Raw genomic sequence first — 27,655 nt, forward strand, 5'->3', positions numbered from 1 at the left:
TTATTTCCTATTATGCACCTGTATAAAGATTCTCATTTTAATATTCATGCACAACATGGAGACTTTCTAAATGCTGTATATAATTTGGTAGTGGACATTTCTAAGAAGGAAGCAATCGGTGTTTGGGGAGCTTGCAGGTTGTTTTTAAATAAACTATAAGGAAGTGCTCATAAACAGAAACAGCTTTTGATAGGACAAAGATTCAACAATCTGAGCAACAAAATAAATATCAGAATTAAATTATAACCTGAAAAATTAAGTAATGATCTATTTAGTCTACACATATACTCACACACACACACACACACACTCTCTCTCTCTCTCTCTCTCTCTCTCTCTCACACACACACACACACACACACACACACACACACACAACAGCTTTTCCTCCCAGAGGAATCCTAGTTTATATATATAGAAGAAAGACACAACATATTGCCACTAGACAAATACCTCAAAATAATTATTATAGTCACGATGTACTGATGGATACTAAATTAATGGGAGAAAGGTTAAGGACTAACAGGACATGTGCATCCTTTTAGCATGTCTCTCAAGCTGTCTATTAATTACAGATGAAAAAGTAGTAACTGCACAGTGAATGAGCTCATTATATGCCAAAAACAGTGACAGCATGAAACGCCTGATACACTGTCACAACACCACTCTCGATGTTCTACCAAATATTCCTACCTTCAGTGACTCGCAGAAAAATATGAGACTGCCTAAATTGGAGGGTACTATACAAAATACCTCAATAATATTCTTGTAAAGTGACCATAGGCCAAACCAGAGCTACTGCCTAGCTTAGTGAAGAGAGTGCTCCAGAAGCACCTTCATACCCATCCACTGCATTTTGTCTGTGGTTGCTCTGGCACTAAAACTCCAGAAATGAGGACAGAACACAGCTGCAATATCTACAACAATTATCATCTCGGTGTACACAGAATAAGGTTTGCCGAACTCTGGCAGAGAACATAAGGCTGCAAATATTGAGTTTGAATCCTGAAAATCCATTTATTTTGTGAATAATTTTGAAGAACTTATGGATATTCCCACTGCCTGAGTTCCTTTATATTCCATAAAGCAGGAACAATAGTTCTTAGTGCCACAGAGGTACTGTAACTTATGAATGTAAGGAAAATGCAATTAAGTGTAAAAGTTATTAAGTGTAAAAAAATCCCTAGAACAAAGCTTTATAGTTTTTGAAGCATATTACTTTTAAAAAGTGTTTTACATCTAATCCATGAACATTAACAGTAAAAATGTTCTACTGGTTGGCATTTTGTTCCAATAAACCAACTAATCCTCACACCAGCACACATCTTCTCCAAACTCAATTTTCATAATTTGGTTGACATTTGATTATCAAATATTTGAGAAGGAAAAATTAACTTTCAATATTAGCTCAAAATCATTATTTCTTAAACTGGATTTTCTCAAATGAGTTACTATATGGCTTCAAAAAGTTTCCTGTTACATATGATATCCTCCCCCGATATTCTTCCAAAATACTCCTTCCATCTCCATTTCCTACCCTTCCCAGATGCTCTTTCTAGCCTGGCATGCCTGGGGATCATACAGGTGATATCTGTGTACTCACAGCCTTTACAGGTGCCCAGTGGGTGTACTCACCTAACGTGACTGACCAGAATGTTCTGTATGGTTGAATAGTTGACAGTTACATACTACAACAATCCTGACTGGCTTTTTAACAGTTTGAAATGTGAATTTAAAAGATGACAAAATAATGCTTTCGTACTCCGCCTTTGGGTACGTCCATAGCCAAGCGCCAAATGCTTTTTCTAAAGTGTGACAAATGACCATTCTAATTAAACTGATCAAACACTTTACTCTGCTGCTTAGTGATATAATGCCCTTAAAGAGGATTAGACAAACAATTCTAGAAATATACAAATCCATCATGTTCATTAGTGTTTTAATACATGATTCCAAGTAACTTCTCATTTGTCAAGTCACTGGTCCAAAAGTAATTTTGATGTATATAATCTGAAAACATTGTTTCATATTCTTTGTTCCTTTTTTACACTCTGAACGGTATCTGTGTTGGTATGAATTTTAAGTATATGCAAGTTGTTCATTGTTTTACCTTTATGAAGAGGAGTCTACATAACCTCTTTAAGAAATATTTGTTTATTCTCTTTTGACAGTTTAGCTTTGGAAAGCTTTCTTGGGTTTACAATCTATTTGAACTACTATTAGAAATCTAAGCCTTAAGATGAGGAAAATTCTGTGGCTTCTTTCTCCCACAGGACACAGGACTTTTTACTGTTACCATCAAGAATAAGTGTCTTTGTTTCTTTAAGGCCCTTCCAGCCACTGAACAGCTAGATCACTCAATTCAACCGAGACAATGTGAGAAATTCCCCTTCTCATTTGGCTGTCCCTATCTTGACCAGCTGCCTCACTGGCTATGTCAAGTTTACCATGGTCAGCCATCTCTACACATACACACACACATTCCAAGCCCCCACTTCATTTCTCTGTCTCCTCATTCCCAACAAATGTTTGGGGAACTTCTGCATCAGATCAAGATACGGTAAAAAGAACCACATTTACTTTCCCCTTGAAGACAACAAAAAAGTAGTCAAAACATACAATAAAAGAGTTTTCTGTACACAATGGAATTCTATGCTGCTGTCAGAAAGAATGACATCACCCCATTTGTTAGGAAATGGAAAGACTTAGAAAAAGTCATGTTAAGTGAAGTAAGCCAGACTCAAAGGAACTTAGGCTCAATGGTTTCCCTCATTCGTCATAATCAGTAGAAACCTTGGGCTCTACTAGCAGAGATCTGCAATAGAGCAAAATCTTGATACATAAGGCCATATAATGTGAAGCTAATTGAAAGGACCTCCAGGATATTGAAACAAAAACCATATAATGAATAATTGTTGTCCTTAATGTACTATGTTGTCTCTCATCTCCTTTGCTATCCCTTGGTTATCTCATATTGGTATAGTATCTCACTTTGTTATCTGATATATTGAATTTATTTGTATTTGGATATTTGAAATTTGATAGGGAAGGGGGGAAAACTAAGACGGGAGGGGGGTGTGGGAGGGAGGGAAATGGGTACCAAGACATGTGAAAGGGTATCAATGTATGCGAATTAATGCACCTTCTATCTGGCAAATATCATGTAACCCTTTTACTAATTACAATAAAAAAAATTAAAAAAATAAAAAAAGAGTTTTCCACATATCATCAGACAAGGAAACACAGTGGTCTCTGAGAAATGTGATGTAAGTGTAATAAGTTCTAAGAGGAACCACCTTATTGCCTAGAGAATTTCCAGCCAATGTATGCGGAGGGAGTTCAAGACTGGGAAATATCAGCAGATCTGCTGAACCAAGTCTAGGAAAACCTGCTGCAGTTGGAAAGAAAAAAGCATTCTAGAGAGGTTTCTGGAGATATGAAGAGGATATGAAACCAGTTCTAATTATTTTCTATATGCTCCAAATATTAGTAGAGAAATGGAAGATATTTTAAAAGACCTAAGTACCACTTCTGGAAATAAAAACTACAAGATCTGAGATGAAAAATAACCACCTGGATGAACTAACTACGTTAGACACTAATATGTAGAATAAATGGAGTCTCCCAGAGCAGAAAAGAATGAAGAAAGGAGTGGAAAAATATGAAGAAATAATAGCAGAAAATGTTCAAACTCTTGAAAATGTCACAGATGAAAATAAACGGCACTAGAGACATGAAGTCAGTCACATCAAGGCACATCATAATTGAACTGTGATATCAAAAAATAAACCTTAAGAGTACTCAGAGAAAAAAGGCACAACTATATAAAAATGAGGAATAATACAAGCAGAAGACAATATCTTCTAAAAAATAAGATAATGCAGTCTCCTCAGAATGTTATACCTAGTAAAAATATTTTCTTTTTTTAAAAAAAGAGAAAACAAACCTGAAATCATCCATCACCATCACACAAGACATTTTAAATAGTCCTTTAAGCAAAAGAAAATGATTCCAATGGAAGTATGAATCCACAAAAGAGGACACTATAGACATTCACATGTAAAACCTTATTTTATTTTTTTCATATATTTTATTGTAATTAATAGAAGGGTTACATTATATTCACCAGATAGATGGTGCATTACTTCACCTACATTGATACCCTTTCTCGTGTCTTAGTCCCATTTCCCTCCCCCAACCCCAGCCCCTCATCTTGTTTTCCTCCCTTCCCTATCGGACTTCAAATAACCAAATACACATATATACAATATATCAGATAACCAGGAGAAATATTGTAACAATCTGAGATAACCAAGGGACAGCAAAAGAGATAACATAGTACATTAAGGACAACAATCACTCATTATATGACTTTTGTTTCTATATCCTGGAGGTCCTTTCATTTAGCGTCATTCTATATGGCCTTATGAATCTACGTTTTGGTCTATTGTAAATCTCTGCTAGGAGAGCCCAAGGTTTCTACTGAGTAGGACAAATACGCATGTAAAACCTCATATCTATTATCTAAAACCTTACATCTATCTTTTATCTATACCTATCTTTTCATCTATAATATTATTTGTAACCTTTCATTTTTTGAAAGGGTGATATATAGAGGGGTTACAGTTACATTCGTAAGGTAACAAGTACATTACTTCCTGAACATCGTTACCCTTTCCCATGTTTTCTCCCACTTTCCTTCCCCTACACCCTGCTAAGTAGTAAAGTTCATTTCTAACATATTGTCTTGGGAATATTGCTGTTACACTGATTCATCCTTTGTCCTTTGTCTTATCATCTTGTTTTTCCCTTTCCTTTCCCTGATTCAAATAAGCAAATAAATGTGTATATAATACACCAGGTACCAAAGTCAGATACAGCAGCAACAGAGGATAAACCACAAGGGAAAGAAAAAAAAAGAAAAATTAAAGAAATAACTTCACATAGTACATTAAAAACAACAAAGATACAACTCTTGCTGCTCTATCCTGGAGTTCATTTCACTTAGCCTCATCCTATATGGACATATGCACATAGCTTTTGAGCTATTGTGCTCCTCTGCTAGGAAAATCCTAGATGTATACTAATTGTTACAAATGAGGGAAACCATGGAGCCTTTGTTCCTTTGGGTCTGCCTTACTTTGCTGAATATGATTTTTTCCAAGTCTCTCCATTTCCTTACAAATGGGGCTATATCAGAAAAAGTGAGGCTATATCATTCTTTCTGATGGCAGCATAGAATTCCACTGTGTATAAGTACCACATCTTCTTGATCTATCCATCTATATAACCTTTTTAATTTAATGCAATTATTTAAATCCCATTAAAAGGTTGTTATATGAAGAAAAGTGGTATAAATGTATATTACATGTGTAAATATACACATGTAAATAGCAAAAGGCCAACAGAAGAGAGATGACAATATGTTATTATAAGGTTCTGATCCTATAATCACTCACTGTCATGTCACATTGGAACAGATAATAATTATGCACCGCACATACTTGAGTCCTGCCTTGCCCCAAGTATCCATACGTACTTAATATGTAACTTGCATTTAAAACTGGTGTCCAATCTGAACAAGTACCATAGTTACAATACTAAGCATGTAAAAGGGCAGCCATGAGCCCCAATCCTCTGATGCATATCTCAGAATGGAGAAGAATACTATTGGTCTCTAAAGGTATTTTTCTAAATCTGTATGTAAGTTTACACATCACACCTAATGTACACTGTAGACCGGCTCAGGATGGTCTCGTAGGCAGACATGGGACAGTCAGTATAACAATGATCTAGCATTGACTTAGACACCTCAATCAACTATCAGAACCACAGTTTGCTCCTTACAAAATAACAAAGGTGGACTCAATATTAATATGGTCCCTTTCTGTGCTTCAGGCTCTGGGAAGCCTAATGTACATGTCATATCTAAGTACTGAAATATTAAGAAATGAGAGCAGTGGTGGAGCTCAGTGCTATAGCATTTGCCTAGCAAACACAAGGCACTGGATATAAACCTTTAAATAAAGAACAGGGAGGGAGAAGGCACAGAGTCATAGAAGGGGAAGGGAAGGAAGAGAAGGGAAAGAAAAAGGGAAGGGGACTTGGAACAGAAGGAGACTTAAGTGGGGGGAGTGAAAAAACAAAGATGGGGAGGTAGGAGAAAAAGGAGGGAAAAGGACAGGGGAGAAGAGGAGAGGCCCATAAAGGAAGGAGGGACAGGGAGGAAAGAAAGGAGGGAGGAAAAAGTAAGATGATAAATACTTTGGGCATCTCCTTGTCACAAAATATTCTCAAGCAATCCACAAAGAATCATCATCTTCACAGGTCAAAACTTAATAAGGACCCAGAAACACAACAAATTAAAGAAAGTCTGGATAAGTGGGACTGCATTAAACTGCAGAGTTTCTGTATGGCAAAGGACATAGCTAGCAAACTAACTAGAAAGCCTACAGTGTGGGAGAAGATCTTCACTAACCATACAAAAAGACAAAGGCCTCATATCTAAAATATATCAACAGCTCAAAAAATTGAATCACTCCAAAACTAATCCCCAAAGAAACAACCATCCCAGCAAAAGAAGAGATAAAGACTTAAAAAGTCTTCTCTGAAGAAGAAATAAGAATGGCCTATAGACACATGAAGAAATGCTCAACATCTCTGGCCATAAAAGAAATGCAAATCAAAACAACTCTAAGATTCCACTTCACTCCAGTTAGAATGGCCAGGATCAAGAAATCTAATAACAACAGATGCTGGAGGGGATGTGGCCAGGAGGGATCACTACTACACTGTTGGTGGGAGCGCAAACTCGTTCAACCACTATGGAAAGCAGTGTGGCAGTGCCTCAAAAGGCTAAACATAGAACTCCCTTATGACCCAGCAATTCCACTACTTGGCATTTACCCAATCATCCAGAAACAAGGACATACTAAATCCACTGGCACAACGATGTTCATTGCAGCACTATTTACCATAGCAAAGATATGGAACCAACCCAGATGCCCCTCAGTTGATGAATGGATCAGCAAGAGGTGGTATTTATACACAATGAAATCAATGCTGCTGTCAGAAAGAATAACATCTCCCCATTTGTAAGGAAATGGAAAGACTTAGAAAAAATCATCTTAAGTGAAGTAAGCCAGACTCAAAGGAACTTAGGCTCAATGGTTTCCCTCATTTGTCATAATCATTAGAAACCTTGGGCTCTCCTAGCAGAGATTTACAATAGAAGAAAATCTAGAGACATAAGGCCATATAGTATGATGCTAAATGAAAGGGCCTCCAAATAGAAGCAAAAGCCATATAATGAGTGATTGTTGTTCTTAATGTACTATGTTATCTCTCATCTCTTTTGCTGTCTCTTGGTTACCTCATATTATTACAGTATTTCTCCTGGTTATCTGATATATTGTATATATGCGCATTTGGCAATTTGAAATCGGATAGGGAAGGGGGGAAAACAGATGAGGGGCAGGGGGGAGAGGAGGGAAATGGGGACCAAGACATAAGAAAGCGTATCAATATTTGTGAAGTATTGCACCTTCTATCGGATGAATAAAATGTAACCCTTCTATTAATTACAATAAAAAAATAAATGAAAACAACCATTATCTTTTTTTCCTCTGAAGTTGTCATTCCAAGCTAATTTTAGGAAAAATCAGTCATTTATCCTCAATTTTCTTCACCAGTATTTTCTTTGGAGAAGGAATGATTCTTTTTGTTGTTGTTGTTGTTGTTTGTTTGTTTTGATTTTACCAGTCCTGGGCTTGAACTCAGGGCCTGAGTACTGTCCTTGGGCTTTCCGAAGTCTAACAGCTCTACTACTTTAGCTACAGCACCACTCCTGGCTTTTTTCTTTTTCTATGTATGTGGTACCAAGGAATCGAACCCGGGTCTTCATGCACTCTTCCACTAGGACAAACTCCTGGCCCTAGCCATGATTCTTAATCATTATCCTCAATAAAAATCTTATGATACATTCGTAGAATATGAAATTTTAGGATTATATCTCTGGAATTCTTCAGGCATTTTGGGATTTGCAGAAGAAAAGCCAATAAATTTAGACAAAAAGATTCCAACAATTATTCCAAGAAAATATTACAAGATTATCAAAGAATTCTTTTGGACAACACTCCATGACCACCAAAATAAAATTAGTAAATTGCTGCTAATATATTATGCCTACACCAACTGAAATGGGGAGTGTGAATTCCATCTTCATTCTTTTTGAAGAAACACAATCCTGCTTGCATGTATCCGGTAAGTTATTGATTTTCACAGGTAAGACAAATGGCTTATTTTAACAAAAAAGGAGAAAAAAATAGCTTCAGAACTTCCAAGTGAAAAAACTTACTCAACCTGTGTTAACTTCATGACTGACTGAAAAAAATAGTTTCTAAACCTAGTTATTTTACATTATTTGGCCAGCTCAGAAAGAATAATTAGATGTGCTTCGCAAAGAGATTTTTTTAATATTTTTTACATAGAGAAACAGAAATAATTGTCAGTTACCTGCCCTGGAATGAACATGTTGAAACTAAATGTACAGCATTGCTTTATCCAAATATATGGTTTCCAGTAAAGTTTAAACAGAAAGGGAAAAATGCCCCAAGATTTTTTTTCAGTGTTCCTAAAGACTGAAGTGTAAATACAAACTAAATAAACCTATAATTAACATTTGTAATGGCAAACAAAATACAGGGTAATTTTATTTGAATCAATTAAGAAAAATTATACATTTAAGAACACAGTCAATGTCTAATGAATACATACCAATGTGACATGGGGTTGAAAAAGAAAATGAATAGACAGAGCATTCTAGTTCTAAAAAAAAAAAAAAAAGCTCTTTAACAGCAATAGTTTAGGGGATTTAACAAATGAAAAAAGAAAACAAGCTGTAATGGTTATCAGTCCCACCCAGGTTCCTTCTGACATCTGAGCAGTGACTCACAAGGCAGTTGAAAGTTTGAGCCTGTCTTAGAAGAGCCCAAGAGCTAACAGAACCAGACCCAAATTGAGGCAATAAAATCTTCCTGCTTTCCTCTCTCTCTCTCTCTCTCTCTCTCTCTCTCTCCCTCTCCCCCCTCCCTCTCCCCTCCCTCCCTCCCTCCCTCCCTCCCTCCCTCCCTCCCTCCCTCCCTCCCTCCCTCTCTCTCTCTCTCTCTCTCTCTCTCTCTCTCTCTCTCTCTCTCTCTCTCTCTCTCGCTTTGGGGGGTCAGTCATGGGGCTTGAACTCTATGCTGGGCATTGTCCCTGAGCTCTTTAGCATAAGGCTAGTGCTCTACCACTTGAGCCACAGCATCACTTCCCATTTTCTGGTGGTTAACTGGAGACAAGAGTTTCATGGACGTTTTTTTGTCCTAGCTGGCTTTGAACTGTGATCCTCAGATCTCAACATCCTGAGCATCTTGAGTAGTTAGGATTAGCGGTGTGAGTCTCTGGCGCCCAGCTTTGGCCTGCTTTCTTTAAAAAAAAAAGTCAGATATATACACACATATACATACATATACATATATATGTATATATACATATATACACACTTATGCATATATATGTATAGATACACACATACACGTACAATATATACATATATGTGTATATATATGCATGATGTAATTTATTCATTCATCAGAAAGAATATTTTACCATTTGTAAAGAAATGGAAAGACATGGAAAAAACTGTCAAGTGAAGTAAGGTAAGTCAGACCCAGAGAGACAAGAATTCATATTTTCCCTTATGTGTGGAAGCTAGATTTAGCTTCCAAATTCATAATAATTTCAGTGATTTGAAAGTGCATTAAATGTATTAACTGAAAGTAGATTCAAGGGAGAAGTCAAATAGTGTAATTTCTTAGAAAGCCAAAATCAAAATTTCAACAAAATATAACACCAGGAAGCAGGTAGTCTAAAGGGATACCATTTCAGTGGGGTCAAGGGGAAGGAGCAGACAAACGAAGATGAGAAGGGGGCAGGGAGGTTGGAGCCAAGAGGTGAAAACATATCCTACACAATTAAGAGTGAGGGGAGGGGTGGTTTTGGAAGTCAAACTCCGGGCCTACCATTGAGCCACATGATGTAACTCATCCTGGCCTTGAAGTCATTATTAAGCCCAGTTTAGCCTCTGTCTCTGACGTGCCAGGATTAGTGTGAACCACTATGCCCAGCTTTTGCTCCACTTTCATACATCTGGAAGCAGAAGAGCTGGTTTACACCAACAGCATCATAAACACAGATAGAATGCATTATACTAATTAGAATGGCCACAACATCACTAGGAGAGAACAATTTCTTAATTGTATTATCTCATGAGATGAACATGTCACATATAAATCTACAGCTGACAAAAGTGTCATTCATTATGTGGTGAATGGCTTCATGTAAATTACACGGATAAAAGAAAACTATATACCACCTGATTTAAAGAAACTCCTTTTCAAATTATCTCATCTTATAAACCAATAGCTAGGTGTTAATGGCTCATACATATAATCCTAGCTACTCAGGAGGCTGAGATCTGAGAATCAAGCTTCAAAAACCAGCCCAGGAAGGAAAAATCTGTGAGACCCTTATTTCCAATTCACCAGCAAAAAGCAAAACGTGAAGCTATACAGCTCAAGTGGTAGAGTGCTAGCTTTGAGCAAAAAATGCTCACGGACAGTGCTCAGGCCTTGAGTTCAAGCGTCAGGACTGGCATAATACATACATTCACACATACATATATACACACATACGTACATGCACACATACCAAAACACAAATAGCATCAGGTGTCTTCATTCAGAGGGCCAATCTGTCTCATGTTATTATGGAGACTGAGATGTTCGAAGGTGGGTTGTCTTCAATCACCAGATCCTAGGATGTTTACAATACATCTCAGCCTAAGCCCAAAGGCCTCAGAACTGAAGAAAAAGGTGGTGGAACTCAGTCTGAAAGCAAAGGTCTGAAACTCCTGGGCATGTTGGTTTGCGTCCAACAGTCCAAAGCCTAGAGAATCGGGAAGATGAATAGCCAAAAAAGAACAATATTTCTTTTTTTTTCTTTTTTTTTTCCTTCTTTTTTTTATTGTAATTAGTAAAAGGGTTACATGATATTTGCCAGATAGAAGGTGCATTAATTCACATACATTGATACCCTTTCACATAAGAACAATATTTCTATGTTCCGACTCAGCAGGAGATACACAGACACATTAACCCTTCCTAATTTTCTTCCTCTGATCCTGGAATGACTGGATAGCTTAGCCCACTCATCTTGAGAGCGGAGCATCTTTCCTATCCAGTCCATGAAAAATCTCATATGCTAATTCTATCTGGAAGCCCCCTCAGACTCCTTCACAAACAATACTGCCACGTTTCCAGGCATTCTGTACTCCAGCTGGTCTGACAGGTAATATTAACTGTAACTATTTCCAGACAAAGCTCCTTAGCACCAGGTGCACAGACATGTCATGGTCTTCCTCCAGTCTTCATTCTCCTTGATATGTCTGTTTAATACGTTTGAGGGTCCATTTCTCTCCTTAGAAATTCTTTTCTTGACTGACTAGAAGACATGATGCTCTCTGTCTTTTGTCTGTTACACAGTCCCTCAGACTTCTCCTCCTGCTTTTCCCTAAAAAATGTCACCAGTTATGAAATTTCTATCTCTGACCCTTGTAGCCACAAAACCTACTTGGATGCTCACAGCTCTAGGGATGTTCACAACACTAAATCAGGCCTTGTACAGCATATACATTTATCATGTTTGGTGTCTTATCTCTACCCACCCCCCAATACAATGGGCCGGTTCCTGAGAACAGGATCAACAGCTTAATCGTCATTGTCCCTTAAGCTCTATCAATCTCCTGGACACTGTCGTGGCTATGAGTAAGCAGGGGGTAAGCCTATAAAGTGCTTCTAACAGGCTATTGGCATTAGAACAGAGCCTAGGCAATATTGCTAACAACTTCCTTCCATTCTTAAATTAGCATTTGTTTGTAACAAGGCGTAAGAAACATGATGATTGTATTTCCAGGTTACGTAAGTATTCCAATTAACAGATATTAATACATCTCACTTTCAACTGACATGCTAAAAATAACAGCTAGTACTTACACAGCATTTACTAGTGCCCTGTGTTAAGAAATAGACAAGAAACAAATTCATTACATCCTTCCGGCAGCCCCATCTGATAGGTACTATTGTTATTCTTACCTCACAAATGAGGAAAGAAGGCAAAGAAGGGCACCATGACTCACTGAAGGTCATAGAGCTAGATATGGCTAGGATTTGAACTTTCAGCCTTGACTTCAGTCTGTGCCTAAACCCATGCCATAACTACATAGCCATCCACTACAAAAGCCTGATTTTACATAAATATTCTGAACTCATATTGGAACACTTTGTGACTCATAAGTAAGATTTTTCTATAATATAAACAGTTGATTCCATACACTGAACATATCCAGTTTCACCTATAATATACACAAATATATGTACATTAGTTACATCAACATTCTGGCTATAATACACATAGGCAATGCGCTAATAAGTATTGCATACTGCCAATACTTCACTATTACAATATTATCAGATACCTTCTCCTACTTATAAATGCTAAGAGTTTAACAAAAAAAAAAAAATTCTTGGCTTTAACAACCCCAGGAAGCACTGGTTAATTATTTAATGTGATACTAGGATCTGAATTCAGAGCCTCACACTCTGCTTGCTCGCTCAGCTCACACTTGAACCATGCCTCTAGACCTGCTTTTTTGCCAATTGCTTTGGAGATGGACTCTGTTAGATTTTTTGCTCAGGATGACTTTAAACTTCAATCCTCCAGATCTCAGTCTCTGAGTAGCTAGTATTAGAGGTGTGAGTCACTAATGCTCAACAGGATTTTTTGTTTCATTTGTGTCTTTACAAAAAAATTAAGAATCTTTCATAAACATATAATATGCATCATGTTAATTCTACATTATCAACAGAGGGCAGTTGCAATAATGAATATTATTAAAATATATAATGTAATATATGATCTTGGATCTTTTAAGGATACAGTTAGTTTAAACCTATTTCTACTATCCTAAGGACTGCTTAATTCTCAGATGTTGTAATTCTTAAAGTAATGAAGAATTCTACTATTAAAATGCAAAACTATAAGAAAGCAGAGTTCTTAAAATGTAATTAGCTAGAATTGATTTCTCAGCAGTTAATTTTTGAAGAAAAACTGTTTCAGGGTTTGCCAAAGCAAAAATAGAAGTCATCAAGAATAAAAAGTAGAAGTGTTCAAGCATGAAATCATATGACTTTCTACAATTAAGGTAACTTGTTCAAACCAGGTACTAGTAGCTCACACTGCTAGCTACTCAGGAGGCTGAGAACTCAGGATCTCAGTTCAAAGCCAGCCCAAGCAGGGATGCCTATGAGACTCTCTCTCCAATTAACCTGGAAAGGCAAAAGTGAGGATGTGGCTCTGGCAGTAGAGCACTTGAGCACAAAGCCTCAGAGATACTGCTTATGCCCTGAGTTCAAGCCCCTGGAACAGAAAAAAAAAAAGAATTTATCCAAATCAGATGATGATGATGATGATTATACTTTTCTCCTTTGTCCTTCTGCTGGATAAGAACAGAACCCACATCTTCCTATCTTTTAGGCTCCACTCAAATGTCTCTGCCAAGCAAGCCTTGCCTGGACAGTCCACTCAAGAAATCCATTCTTATGGGTTCAATTGTGTTCCTCAAAAAATACAGGAAGTCAAGCCCCCAGAATGTGGGCTTACTTGAAAACAGATTTATTACAAAGTAATGCATTAAAATGAGGACAGTCTGGTGTAGTGTGTACCATGAACCCACAGGAAAGACATTTAAGTAAAGAAGAAGGCAGAGATCAGAGTTACGGTTCCACAGGCCAAAGAGTATCGGGGCTACTAAATTAGACTCTGCATTTCTAGATTCCAGAGCTATCCAGAACTGTGACAGAATACATTTCTGTTGGGTTTTTTTTTAGATATGTTATATAGAAACGGAAGGTGCGAGCCCAGACTTACCTAGTGAGACTGTGCCTAGACCTATCTAGAAAATGAATTTCAGAGCTAAAGAAAAAGGACAAGCAAGATGGAGTCTGCCACTACTTTAAAAATGTGTGAGAAATCAAATTACTTTCTGCACCAGTGTTTGGCATGTTTCAGAACATAAGATTTATGATAAACAAGGGCAATGCTGAATTAGTGTCAGAGGCCTGATGGCTACAGAAGGAAAAGGCAAACGATGTTGAAGAAAAGCAAAGTCCATGAAGAGTCCAAGAAGAATTGTAGGGTCATCTAGTGAAAGAACAAGTGTGGTTGGCTCAAATGCAAGACTACTATGGCATTCTTAATCTTGACACACCAGCATCAGTGGTTGGAAGTTCTGTATTGATGTCTCTGGATGATTTTCCATAGTTCAGGGCTCTATGATTTGAACGTAGAACCTTGCACTTGATAGGTAGGTACCATACCTCCTGAGACACAACATGGTCCTTTTTATCTTTCAGTCATTTTTTCAGATAAGCATTTGGCCTGAGGCCCAGCTAAGATAGTTATCCTGCTACCTATGCCTGCATCATATCTGAGATCAAGGATATGCTCATCACATGTCGCTTGTTTGTGGAAATAGTCTCATAAACTTTGGGGCTGAGCTAGCTTGGAATTCTATCCTCCATAGCTCTGCCTCCCATGGAGCAGGAATTACAGGCACATGCCATGATTCTTAGCTCAGTGCACAATTTCCTAAAGTGAACTATATAAATAATTCTCCAGAAATCCCCCAATAAAAGTTACAAATTTAAGATGAAGAAAAGATTTGTGTTTCATAAGGTTTCACTGATAGGCAATAATTCTTTCTTTAGGAATAACAGAAAAATGAGCCGTGTACATTGAGCAAATACTCACATTCTTTCCATAAAAACAGGTGCCCCCACAACAAGCAGACAGCAAGCAGAGCCAGACCAAAAGGAGCCAGCATCCTCAAAGGCAAACAGGGTGAAATGAGCTGACCTGAGGCCTGTTTTGTCCCAAATTGGCCAGCAATTGAGGCTTACTACTTAGACTTCCACATGGAACAAATTAGTTTTCAAAGAGCCATAATACTAAGTGACCACTTAAGAAAACTGGAATTTAGGGCACTAACACATTGGTTCTTCTCTTGTGTAAGTGTGTGCACACCTGTGCACCAGTAGCAGGACTGGAACTCAGGGACTCTTACTCTTGCTTGGTTTTCACTCAGAGCTAGAACTTTACCATTTCAGCCACACCTCTATTCCTGTCTCTTTTGCTGGTTAACTGGAGATAAGAACTTTTCTATCCAGATTGGCTTCAAACCATGATCCTGAGATTTCAGCCTCCCGAGTAGCTAAGATTATAGGCATGAGCCACCACAGCCTGGCTTTGTCTCCATCCCTCGGGAGGATTTTAATATCAAATGTATATCACTAAACAAGAATACAGGGAAAAAAAAGATGAGCGGTTATTTGGATTCTCTCCTTTTTTAGAGCCTAAGGAAATGGGAATTTAGTGTAATGACAGATAATTTCACTCTTTATCTTGAAGGACTTAAAGGACCACTTTTTCTGCTCATTGATCAGATAAATAAAAGCTCTATGGTTACTGATCCAAGGTTGGCTGCTTGGTAAACAGGGAACTATGAAGAACTCGAGTATCTATGATAGCCAACCCAGAGCTCTCTGCCTGTCAAATACACACCCTTTCTCTGAGAAGGTAACTTATGACAACAATGTTCATTGCAGCACTATTCACCATAGCAAAGATATGGAACCAACCTAGATGTCCCTCAGTTGATGAGTGGATCAACAAGTTGTGGTATTTGTACACAATGGAATTCTATGCTGCTGTCAGAAAGAATGACATCGCCCCATTTGTTAGGAAATGGAAAGACTTAGAAAAATCATATTAAGTGAAGTAAGCCAGACTCAAAGGAACTTAGGCTCAATGGTTTCCCTCATTCGTCATAATCAGTAGAAACCTTGGGCTCTACTAGCAGAGATTTGCAATAGAGCAAAATCTTGATACATAAGGACATATAATGTGAAGCTAATTGAAAGGACCTCCAGGATAGTGAAACAAAAGCCATACAACGAATGATTGTTGTCCTTAATGTACTATGTTGTCTCTCATCTCCTTTGCTGTCCCTTGTTATCTCATATTGGTATAGTATCTCACTTTGTTATCTAATATATTGAATTTATTTGTATTTGGATATTTGAAATTTGATAGGGAAGGGGGGAAAACCAAGATGGGTGGGGGGTGTGGGGGGGGAGGGAAATGGGTACCAAGATATGTGAAAGGGTATCAATGTATGTGAATTAACGCACCTTCTATCTGGCAAATATCATGTAACCCTTTTACTAATTACAATAAAAAAATAAAAAAAAAAGAATTCAATCAGAGAAAAAAAAAAGATTTAAAAGCCAGAGACTCTTTTCACAGAGGAAGTTGAAAAAAAGCTGAATGTGTGGCAAAGAGAAAGAAGCAATACTATGTCCACATGTATTCAATTTCTATTTACTATCTTAAATGTAGTTAAATGTTAAATCTGCTCTCATTCCATTAGGAGTTAGGTATATTAGACATAGTAATTACAGCATTCTGAAATTCCCATAGTCCTGGGAAGGGTTTAGGAAGGTATTTCAGATTCTTCCAAAGCCCAGCCTTCTTTGACTCCAGTAGTTGCCCTTCCCTTCACTTTTCCATTCTTTGTTCTTCAGCATCCTGCTTGCCACCCAAAGCCCTCTGTAGCATCATACCACAAGCCTGCTACTTACTAAATACTTGTTGGGAAAAGGACATAAGCACACACATACACACACACATCTGACCTTTCACGGGACACACAGAAGAGAAGATGAAGTAACATTCTTCATCCCAAACCAATGTCATTTCTGATCTACAATGACCAGTTCTAGACGAAAGGTCTTATCTACTAAATTTGAGTGAAAATGTATTAATAACGGTAAACTATTTTTACTTCTTTTTAGGGAACTTAAATGTTGCACCATGATAGTATTTTCTTTTTAGTCTAACTCACTGCTATTAATATTATTCAAGGCAATTGCTCCACCAATCACTCAGTTGCTACCCCTCCTTCCCCATATCCCAGGAGTCTCTAGGAGGACAAAGGCAAGGTGTTGGTCATCACTGTTAAAAGTATGTGTCTCAAGTGGATGTGGGAATGCTGTAACAAGCACTGGAGCCACTGAGGTGGAGCATGGTAAGCAGAAGGGGAAGAGAGAAGGAAAATGAAGGACAAAGAGGAGAATGAGGCAAAACAGCAAGAGCAGCATGCATATAAGGGGGAATCCACACACATTTTTAGAGTTACTTACAAAATCATTCCAGAGAATGAAGGTCCGAAGGAGACTACACTACCTTTAGAATGAGAACATTTAGAGAGATAGGCAATTGCCAGCACTGGGTTCCCAAAACCAAAGGAACTTTTTTTTTTTTGCCAGTCCTGGGGCTTGGACTAGCATTCTACCACTTGAGCCACAGCACCACTTCCAGCTTTCTCTGTGTGCATGGTACCAAGGAATCAAACCCAAGGCTTCATGCATGGTAGGCAAGCACACTACCATCATAGGCTATGCTCCTAATCCAGGCACTTAATTTTTTTAAAGCATGTCAAATTAGAATTTATTTTTACTTACAAATTTTATTATTTATATAGCTGTACAAGGGAGTTGCAAAGACCTTTTAAAAATCTACAGATTCCTGGACACTACACAAAATCTCATAGCAGCAACAATCTCAAGACTGTAGCCTACAGAACTGCATTCTCCTCCCTGTTACCACTATAGGTACCCTTATGACCCTGGGGTGGCAATAAATCTCCCAGCCTGCTTGTGCAATGGCTGACGTCCATTTCCACCTGCAATCCTCTCATCCTCTGTGCTGACTCAGTGTTCCTTGAATCTCCCTCCCAGGACGACTAATTAGCACAGTGGAAGAGAACAGGCAATGAAGAAGCTCCAATCCTTGCCCAAAGGGCAAATGCTTCGATTGTCCTTCCTCTTGGAGTCTGAGTCTGTCAGGGTTGTATTAAAGGTAACTCTATGCTAACTAGGATATTCTTCCATCACCACAGAACAGGCTCCAAAGATGCAAAGGAAGTCTACTGGTTAAAACACATACTTGATCAGCACAAATGATCCTTACTAACTAGGTTTGACAAGACAATATAATCTCCTATGTTTAAAATCGCACACAACAGTACAAAACACAGTAAAATAATAATGATAATAATAATGATGATGATGATGATGATGATAATGTGTCAGTTGCATGTCTACCCTAAACCCCCAGTTTTCCTTCCCAGAAGCAATCATGGTCATCATAAAATGTTTTCAGTCATGGGGCCTGGGCATTGTCCTTGAGCTTTTTAGCTCAAAACTAACACTGTACCACTTTGAGCCACAGGGCCACTTGCAGTTTTCTGGTGGTTCATTGGAGAGAAAAGTCTCATGGACTTTCCTTCCCAGGCTGGCAGTGAGCCATGATCCTAAGATCTCAGCTTCTTGAGTAGGTAGGATTACAGGTATGAGGCACTGGCAATCTTTGTGTAACCTTCCAGAGATAGCCTTTTAGCTCAAAGTGACAGTGGTAGTTCCACGTGTAGTTAACATATATGGCCAAAGCTTTTCTCTATACATTGCTTTATTCTTTCATCCCATCTTAGGTATGTTTCCACAGAAGGAAATACTGAGTAGTCTTATAGGTTTGTTTTATTTTTAAACATCTACCTAATTTTTATTTTTTAAAATTTTTTAAATTTACTTAACCCATTGCCTAGAAATAAATATCGATGCTTTTAAAGTTCTTGCCGTTAACAATGCTGCAATAAATGTCTTTGTGTAAATTCATTCAGCAAAGTCAAAGTATATCTACGGAGAAATTCTGGGGGTATCTGGGGTGGGAAGGTAGGTAATTATTTGAGTGTGTGGTAGCAATCTACTAGCTACAGGTATTGCATCATTGTGTTTCCTTACCAACAACTCATATGTCCCCTGGTTTCCCTGAAGCCTTGCCATTGTGAGATACTAACAAACTTGATTTCTGCTAATCCAATTAGTTTAAGTAACTTTAAAATGGCTTTCCCTTCTCAGGAAGTGAACATAATTTTGTATCCTTTTCCTTGAATTCCTTTTCATGTGCCCCCTTTCGTTTTGTTATTAGTCATTTTTTGTTCTTGATATATAGGCTTTCTTTGAGTGTTAGTGATGCAGAAAGTAAGTCTCTAGTATGAAGATGTTTATATTTTGCATACAGAAATTGCATATCTTCTATCTCAAATACATTCAATTTATCAAATTTTTATCTCCTATCTTCTACTTTCTTCAAGGTGTGTAAACCTTTTTAAAATTTTAATGTATAAACAGACATGTTCCCAAAAATCTGATTGCTTTCAGATTTGCATGTATTTCTTCTGTTGGCACTTTTTGAAATAAGACTGAAATATAGGCAGGGGCACAACAGTCACCCACTTCTTTCCTTTCCCTTTGCCTCCCTTATCCTGAGTTCATAAAGATTTTGCTCTGCAATCTGCCTTGTACCATGCATGGAGTTTCACACCAACCTTATATTTTCTTGGCCTACCTTGTGTTATCACATTCTATAATTCTTGCTTAAATCTGAGGTTTATTGGAAGCAAAAGGAATTTCATTAATGTCTTCTCATAATCAACATGCCATTCAAATTGTGCCACTTTTTCTATTCTAGGAAAATTACACACCAAAAGCCATTCAAATGTGTCTCCTGATGGAGTGAGAATATGCAAAAGCCTGTCTAGCTGCTACAGATAAACATAAAAAAGAAACATCATAATTAAAATAAAATAAGACTTTCAACTTTGCCTCTAACCAAATCTATTTGAATTCTCTTTTCCATACTTTAATGTTGCCATTGTATTATGTATTTAAAAAAATCAAAGTAACTTCCTTACATGTTTAAGAAGTGGTCCAGTACTTGACAAGTAAATATTAAGCCTTGGTTTCATTCTTGGCACCATAAACCTAAGTAAGTAAATGAAGTGTAGACTTTAGTATATGTGAGGTAATAGTACTGGTAGAAATTGAGGACAGGTTTAAGTTGGACTATCGAAAGTCTAAAAATATGTAGTTATTGTTATTCTTCCGCTTCTATATTCTCTAAAAGGGTGAATATATAGTGAGAACTGCTCCATAAGATGCTAGATAAAAAATAAAAATTAATGTGATATGTTTGTCCTAAATAACCCTATACTTTAATTTTCTCTTATTTTAATGCATAGAAAGTGAATGGAAAAAGAAGTGATAGAGAAGTATCTAACTCAGAATAATTTAATTTTTCTCTGTTCTTGCCTATCTATTAAATTAAAAAGACCAAGCTTGAGGTTGTGAAATATATACATGCAGAGAAAGAGAGAAAGGGGGGGGGGGGAGAGAGAGAGAGAGAGAGAGAGAGAGAGAGAGAGAGAGAGAGAGAGAGAGAGAGAGAGAGATATCAAGGAAGAGAGAAAGGAGACCCATGAACTTCACTTTCTATGCCAGTCAGAAAAATATGCCAGAAGAATAATGCAGTGAAAGTTTAAAATCCCAGAGACTTACCCATAATTCCTTGATTTAGGAAAGAACTCAATTTTCTGTCTTCATCACTTCCTATTAGCCACAATGACACAAAGGACTGGGTCTTACCGGACAGGTCTCACAGGAAAAAAGGAAGTCTTTTTAAAAACCCCTGTCAGCCACAACCTCTTAGGAGTCAAATATAAAGATTATTCAGGCATCAAACCATCATAAAATGAGCATTTTTAGTGCCTGGGTATTTTCTTACATAAGTTGATATACTTATTTAAACTTATTTTAAGCTTAATAGTTAAGTGTCATACATAATGCTCTAAGTCAATTTATCTCTTAAATACTCCTAGATTTTAGAATACTTCATTTGGCCTCCTTTCCTAGATCAGCCTTTTGTCGAATTCTATGGATTTTCTGAGATATGAGCTATGTCAACTGAATTCCCTTGAGTAAACTTAGGGCTTTTCTATTCCTTACAATTTATCATCTAATTTTCATAGTCCTTATAATTTATAGATATTTAACATTTAAATTGTGATTTACTTTAATATCAAAACTACATTCATGCAGGGCAGGAAGCATGGCTTAGGTGGTGCAACACCAGCTGAACATGCAAGACGAGCAAGCTCAAGACCGGGAGTTCAAACTACAATACTGTCCAAAACAAACCAAAAAAACAAAAATAAAAACTATACCCACACACAGAGGCAGTGACCACAAACTGAGGAGAGAATGAGTTATTCAAATCTGCTAGGAATTTAGAACTTTGCCTCTTATCATCACTCAGTATACTCAGTACACTCTTAAGACTTAACTTAGATCTTTAATGACCATTGACTGTTACCTATTTTCTGTTTCTCTTAAAAAAAAATAAAAAATAAAAACCCAAAAACTAACTGAACATTATTCCATTCCTAATGATTCTGAACTCACCCACCCAACTATCCCTTTCCTATCCTGTCTTGCTCCTATTGATAGCATTAAAACATTTTTATGACAAAAGGACTTATCTTGAACTGAACCAAAACAAAACAAATATAGAACTGACTATATAAAATCTTTCTAGAGCACTCTCAACAAAAATCTACACAAAGTTGGAGAAACAAAAGAAGAAAATAGACACTGCATGCGAATTCTAAATTCAAAGCCAGATCCACCCACGCCTCAGTATACATATTCAACAGTAACTTTTACTGGTAGAGTCTATGAGAAGCCAACACTATGATCCAGCACTTAATACAATATCTGGCACACATGGTAAACATGGGCTGGATGAAGAAAGACACTTTCACATGACAGCCACAGATCCTGGCCACCTCAGAGAGAAAGGAATCAGCCTGACATTGATAATCAAATGACTTTGTACAAAGAACTGTATCAAAAGTCCATGTAAGTCAGATCTATGTCAAAATGGCAGACTGCCAACTTCGGTTATAACCGAGATGCATTTCATGCTCACCCTAGATTTAGTTAGCCCTAAAATTAACTTTATTTCATTGCCTTAATCAAAACTACCAAATGAAATCTGGATTTCAAACCATTAGGTATATCCACTCAGGGAATGTAAAATATGTACAGCTGAATGCAGGAATGTTGAAATTAGCCTTGGAAAACAAGGCTATAGACTACTTTTATGGCCTTTTTGATAACTTCTGACTCGATTGGCAAACAAATAAACAATAAGCTTTGTTTCCTTGGGAGGTCAGTCTTTTTTTTTTTTTTCTCAAAGATACTGCCACATTTCTACTTAACTGCTGTTGGAACTATCAGCAAGATGTTTTCCAAATTACTATGCCACAGAATTGAAGACTAGAATTACTATGCCACAATTGAAGACTAGATTTTCAGAGAAAATGATCAGGCCTTCAATGATTACAACAGTTGATGCAAAATCAGAAAGAAAAAGAAAGTTAGGGATAATGAAAAATGTCAAGAAACTACAGAAAACCATATAAAAATGAGAATATAAGAAAACGTTGAAAACCTATCACAGTATTTATCAAATAAGTAACTACCTACAAAGATATTCAGCCTGTGTCCTCCTCCCTACAGGATGGCATAAATAACCCTTACTATAGGGAACAATATTTAAAGACGTCCATGAGTGAATACCTATGCATAAATCATTGCCTGGAAACATCAATAGGAAAGCAAAGATTATTTCTGAAAATTCTACTCCCTCCATCCAATCATATTACCCTCCATATCAAAGGACTATCATTATCTTCCCTTTAGATGTATGCAATAACTTAGGAGGACCAGAATTCTACACATACCAAATCAGCCCTCTCCAGGTACAATTCTTATTTTATTTTTAAATAGAACAAACAATTATGAACTCATAACCAAGCTCAATGACTAGATTATCATCAAGAATTTACATTTACCTGTGTGCTCCTCCCCAAGCCATCTCTTCATTCTCTAAATTTTGTTTTTGCTTTTGTTGTACTAGGGTTTAAACTCAGAGTGTTCTACAATTTTTGAGTCACTCCTCCAGTCCTGTTGTTTGCTGGTTATTTGGAGATGGAGTTTAGCAAACTTTAGGTTGGCCTTGAACCATAATTCTCCAGGTCTATCTCTTGAGTATCTAGGATTCGTATCTAGTCATGAACCACTAGCACATGACAACTGGAACCCAAAGTTCACAATTTTCTCTCTTTAGAAAGAAAAAAAGATGTGGCCAGACATTAGTGGCTCATACTTGTAATTCTAAATACTCAGGAAGCTGAGTTCTGAGGACCTTAGTTCGAAGCCAGCCTAAGCACGGCAGTCCATGAGACGCTCATCTCCAATGAAGAAGGAGGAGGAGGAGAAGGAGGAGGAGAAAAAAAAGGAGGAAGAAGAGGAAGCAGCCAGAATACAGCTGTAGAGCTCTTTCCTTGAGCAAAGTTACTCTGGGACAGTGTCCAGGTTCTGAGTTCAAGCCCCAGGACTAACACACAAAGTATATACTTTGGCATGTACATGTATAAAAAATAAATACTTGTTTCTATTTGGTTATTTGCATTTCCTTGTTTCTCTGACTTGCATAAATTAGCATAACCACCTGGATTATAATGATGCCACCTAGTAAGTTGCAGGAAAGGAACATATAGGATCATTGTTAATATTCTAATATAAAATAAAGGTCAGGAGCAGCCTAGTGGCAGAGTGGTCACCTTGAGCAAAAAGTGCCCAAGGACAGTACCCAGGCCCTGAGTCCAAGCCTCAGGACTGGCAAAAGAAAAAAAAATGGCCAGCAGGAGAACAGAGCAACATATTACGTTATATATTATATAATATATATTATAAAATGGAATACTGTTCAGTAATGAAATTCAGTAAACAAAAACTTTTTTCAAGAGTAAAAGAATGTATAACAATTATTACTTAATATGAAAGTAAAATTGTTCTTTAGAGGAAACATACCTTATCTTTTCAAAGTAGACTTCAACCCCATGAAGATACAGACACTATTTTAATCCTGTTTCTCTCTTTTACAGTGGCCAAGACCAAAGGCTTGAACAGTAGGCATTCAATAAGTAATTATCAATTGAATGATCAGAAAATGAATGTTACTTAACATTGTTTGAATAAAATTGAAATCTCCCCAGCCCAACATAAAGCTTTTATCTACTCAGGAGTTTTACCTAATACTGTATCCACCGATCTAGTACAGACCTCCAACCACGAGCAATTCATTTTGGAAGTGCTTTGCCATGAAGAAAGTTAAAATAAAGCTAAGTCAACGGAGAATATGAGATGTATTATGTGATCCTGCAAATGTCACACTGAACAGCATCAGATGAAAGGCAGGGATATCTGACAAGTCATCATAAGGAGAAACTGAGCCAACCCAGACATTCCCCACCTACTGAACGTATGCTATGCACATCACAACTGAAAACATAAGCCGAGAGTTTTAAGCTTCCTAAAAGCAAGCATGAAAATTTCAAATTTTTTTCTTGTGAGGGGGGAAAACTACATGTAGGGGAAAAGATATTGAATCTAGTGTAGAAAAAAAAAGGATAAATATTCCACCAATCATGGCCTTCCTTACACCCCGGTAGGCGCTAGGCACAGTCTCTGTAGATGATTCTAGCTGAGTTACACTGCAGCTTCCCTTCGACCTTGGGATTCCTGCTCACTCCCAGAGTTGCTGCGAGGTCTCCTGCTTCGTTTATTATTAGTGTTGTATCTGCAATGCCGTAACATTCCACAGGAATATCAACACTGTGGACTTCCACTACCAAAACTGTAGAAATGCTTCCAAAGAGGAGGGGACCGGGGGAGGGGTTAGCAAAAAACGGGAAATTGGAAAGCAAAAGCTAAGCAAGGGGAAAACAAAGTTTAATAGTTTAAGGTGGGAAATGTCCTAATTTTTACCTTGGGAGATCATATTTATTCATTAACCCTGAGACACATGCATTCTTGAGAGGGAAAAAAAATTAAGAACAGATGCACACGGAAAAGTATTTCGCTATTGGAGGAGGCATCAAAATTGAATATACAATTTACCACATCTCATCCAACGATTTGAAATGGAAAGGTCCCAAAAACGTCCGAAAGGGAGAAATAACCTGGCAGACCGGCAGATTCACTTAGTTTCCTGTCATTTGCTTCACGTCCATTATGTAATGCTTTCCCCCAGCTTTAGATCTCTGGTTTAAGCAACCGTTCAGGTGTCTCACAGAAATGCCACACACACACACACACACACACGCGCGCGCGCGCGCGCGCGCGCGCACACACACACACACACACACACACACACCACATCAGTATGTGGTCATAACTTTGCACGCCAGCGTGGCTGGCGGCGGTGTCTGTATACAGTAGAGGCTTAAGAGAAAAGAAAAAGAAAAATCTGCTGCTGTCATGAGTTCTTCCGGGCTTCCTTCCCAGGCAGGATTCCCGCGGCCCCGCATCCCTGGCGCCGCGACCCCAGGCGGCTCCGGCTGGAAGCAGGGAGGCGCGTCTCCACCGCAGTGCAAATCCTGTCCGGGTCTGAACCAGGGAAGGCGGACTGGGCCTGGCCCCCAGCGCGGGCCGAGGCTGCGGGGAGGGAGGGCCAGGGCTGGGGGGGGATGCCCGCCCGGGGAGTCCGCAGTGCACAACTTCCCCAGCCGTTCCCCCGGATTCCCTTGAAAGGTGCGGCGTAGGCGTGCGTTCCCGCGGGCGCGGGTTCGCTTCCCCGCCGACAATTACATCAGTCCTTCTCCCGGCCCCAGCTTCAATCCTCAGCCTGCCCGGGGGCTGGGGTTCGGGGAGAGAGGGCTGGGCGCAGCGGGGGGGGGGGGGGATTGCGGGCGCGTGTGCCTGCCGGGCGTCCGCAATTCCCCGCAACCGGGCGGAGGAGGGGGGGGGAGGCATCGGGCATGGAGACCCAGACCCCTCTCCCATCTGGCCTGGCCAAGGGCTGACACAGCCACCCCCCCGGCCACTTCCTGGCCCGCAGTGCTGGGGAGGGGAGACGTGATGCCTCGGAAGCGGGGTTTGGGGGGGCGAAGCCGCGGCTGCCCACCCACCCCGTGCGTCTCGGGGTCCTCGGCCCTCCGGACGCGCACAATGCCCCCGGGCCGCGGGTGGACGCGGTGCTGTCTGCCCGCAGACACCCGCTTTGCCACTCGGACACTTACCTGGAGGGTGGCGCGGCGGATCTCGCAGCGGTGGGTGGCGCGAGGTGGCGGCCGGGAGGCCGGGGCAGGCGGCCGGGCGCGCGGACCGGCGGACGAGCGGAGGCTGGGGCGCCGCCTGCGTGCGGAGCCGCGGTCTCCGGCACCGACAGCGGCGGCGGCGGCGGCGGCGCTGCGCCTCCAGTGGTCCTCCGCGCCGCAGCCCCTCCTCTCCCACGGGCGGGGCGCGCCGGCGGGGCGGCGCTCCGGGCTCCCCGCCCCCGGATCCCGCGCGCGGGCCAGGCTGGAGGGGAGCCACGGGCGGCGAGTGGACGCTGAGCCCAGTGTCGCCTCGCCTTTGCGCTCCGGGATGCTCAATGAGCCCCTATGGCGAGCGCGGGGTCCAGCAACCTAGCTCATTCACGCCCTCCTGGGCCTCGACGGGAATCTGTGCTGTCCAGGAGCTGCCCACGGTGGACACCCTGACTGGGCCGTAGAGGCGCCCGCGCGTGCACTTGAGCGGAGGTAGGCTGGCTGGCCTCGCAAGGAGTGGCCTCGAATGAATCCAGCGCTTGGGCTTGGATCCCTGACGCCGGGAGCACCCCTGGGGGACCATATGCAGAAGGAAACAACACCTTGGCATCCCACCCCCATCTGCCAAGCTTCTATCCCGCGGCACCTCCGCCCCCCAGAGGTCATAGCTAATTAAACGTACTACGTGTGCCTGCTTCCGGTCCTTGCGCTCAGGAGCAAGAACTTCCCAGACTCCGGGAAACGCTAGGGTTTTATGAAGGGGGGAGAGAGGGCACAAATGTTTTAGTATCTGGCAAAGCCCAACAAGGTCAGTGGCTTCTCAGGACACACTCCCAGCCCTAAAACCCTGGCACACTCAAGTTGTTCCTGGATCATGTCCAAGAGCAGATTGATCTAAAAAAAAAAAAAACCAAATGTGCTAGGAGGGACGGCATGGTTTAAATATTTGCACAGACATTTCTTCTGTAAAGGGATGGCTGAGGAAATATCAGCATGTCAAGATGCTTATGTCATCAGCATCTTCGTGGTCAAAAAGCCAGAGAAATCAGCCTAGCTGAAGCAACTGGTAGAAAACATTGCTGGGGGCTCTGTGTGGCAATGTGGACTGGGTTAGGTGACTGAAGGAAGAAGCATACTAGCCTGACGCTGGTGGCTTACTCTTGAAATCCTAGCTACTTAGGAGAGGGTGAGGCATAGGGATCATGGTTTGAAGCCAGCCCATGCAGAAAGCCTATTGGACCTTCAGTATGCTCCCAAAAGCTTGAAGCAGTGCTGTGGCTCAAGTGGTAGAGAACTATCCTTAAAGGGGGGAGGGGGGATGGAGGGGTTCAGAGACAGTGCCCAGGCCCTGAGTTCACACACACACACACACACACACACACACACACACACTTGAAGATTCTGTATGTACTACACTGAGACAACTGTGATGGTATCAGTATTGAT

General features: G+C 39.7%; 1 protein-coding gene across 7 annotated transcripts in view; it reads right to left on the bottom strand.

Annotated features, from left to right (window-relative positions):
* The window catches only part of Osbpl6 (oxysterol binding protein like 6), a 179,002-nt gene extending 152,668 nt beyond the window's left edge, over nt 1-26,334 (bottom strand). For all 7 annotated transcript variants that reach the window (XM_090342557.1, XM_090342562.1, XM_090342561.1 and 4 more), the window contains exon 1: nt 26,201-26,334. The gene's annotated coding sequence lies outside the window, so the exon portion shown is untranslated. The remainder of the gene's footprint in view (nt 1-26,200) is intronic.
* Between the last annotated feature and the right edge of the window lie 1,321 nt (nt 26,335-27,655).

The sequence above is a fragment of the Megascapheus bottae genome, chromosome 12, assembly GCF_031878675.1.
Source record: "Megascapheus bottae isolate mThoBot1 chromosome 12, mThoBot2.hap1, whole genome shotgun sequence".
Lineage (NCBI taxonomy): Eukaryota > Metazoa > Chordata > Mammalia > Rodentia > Geomyidae > Megascapheus > Megascapheus bottae.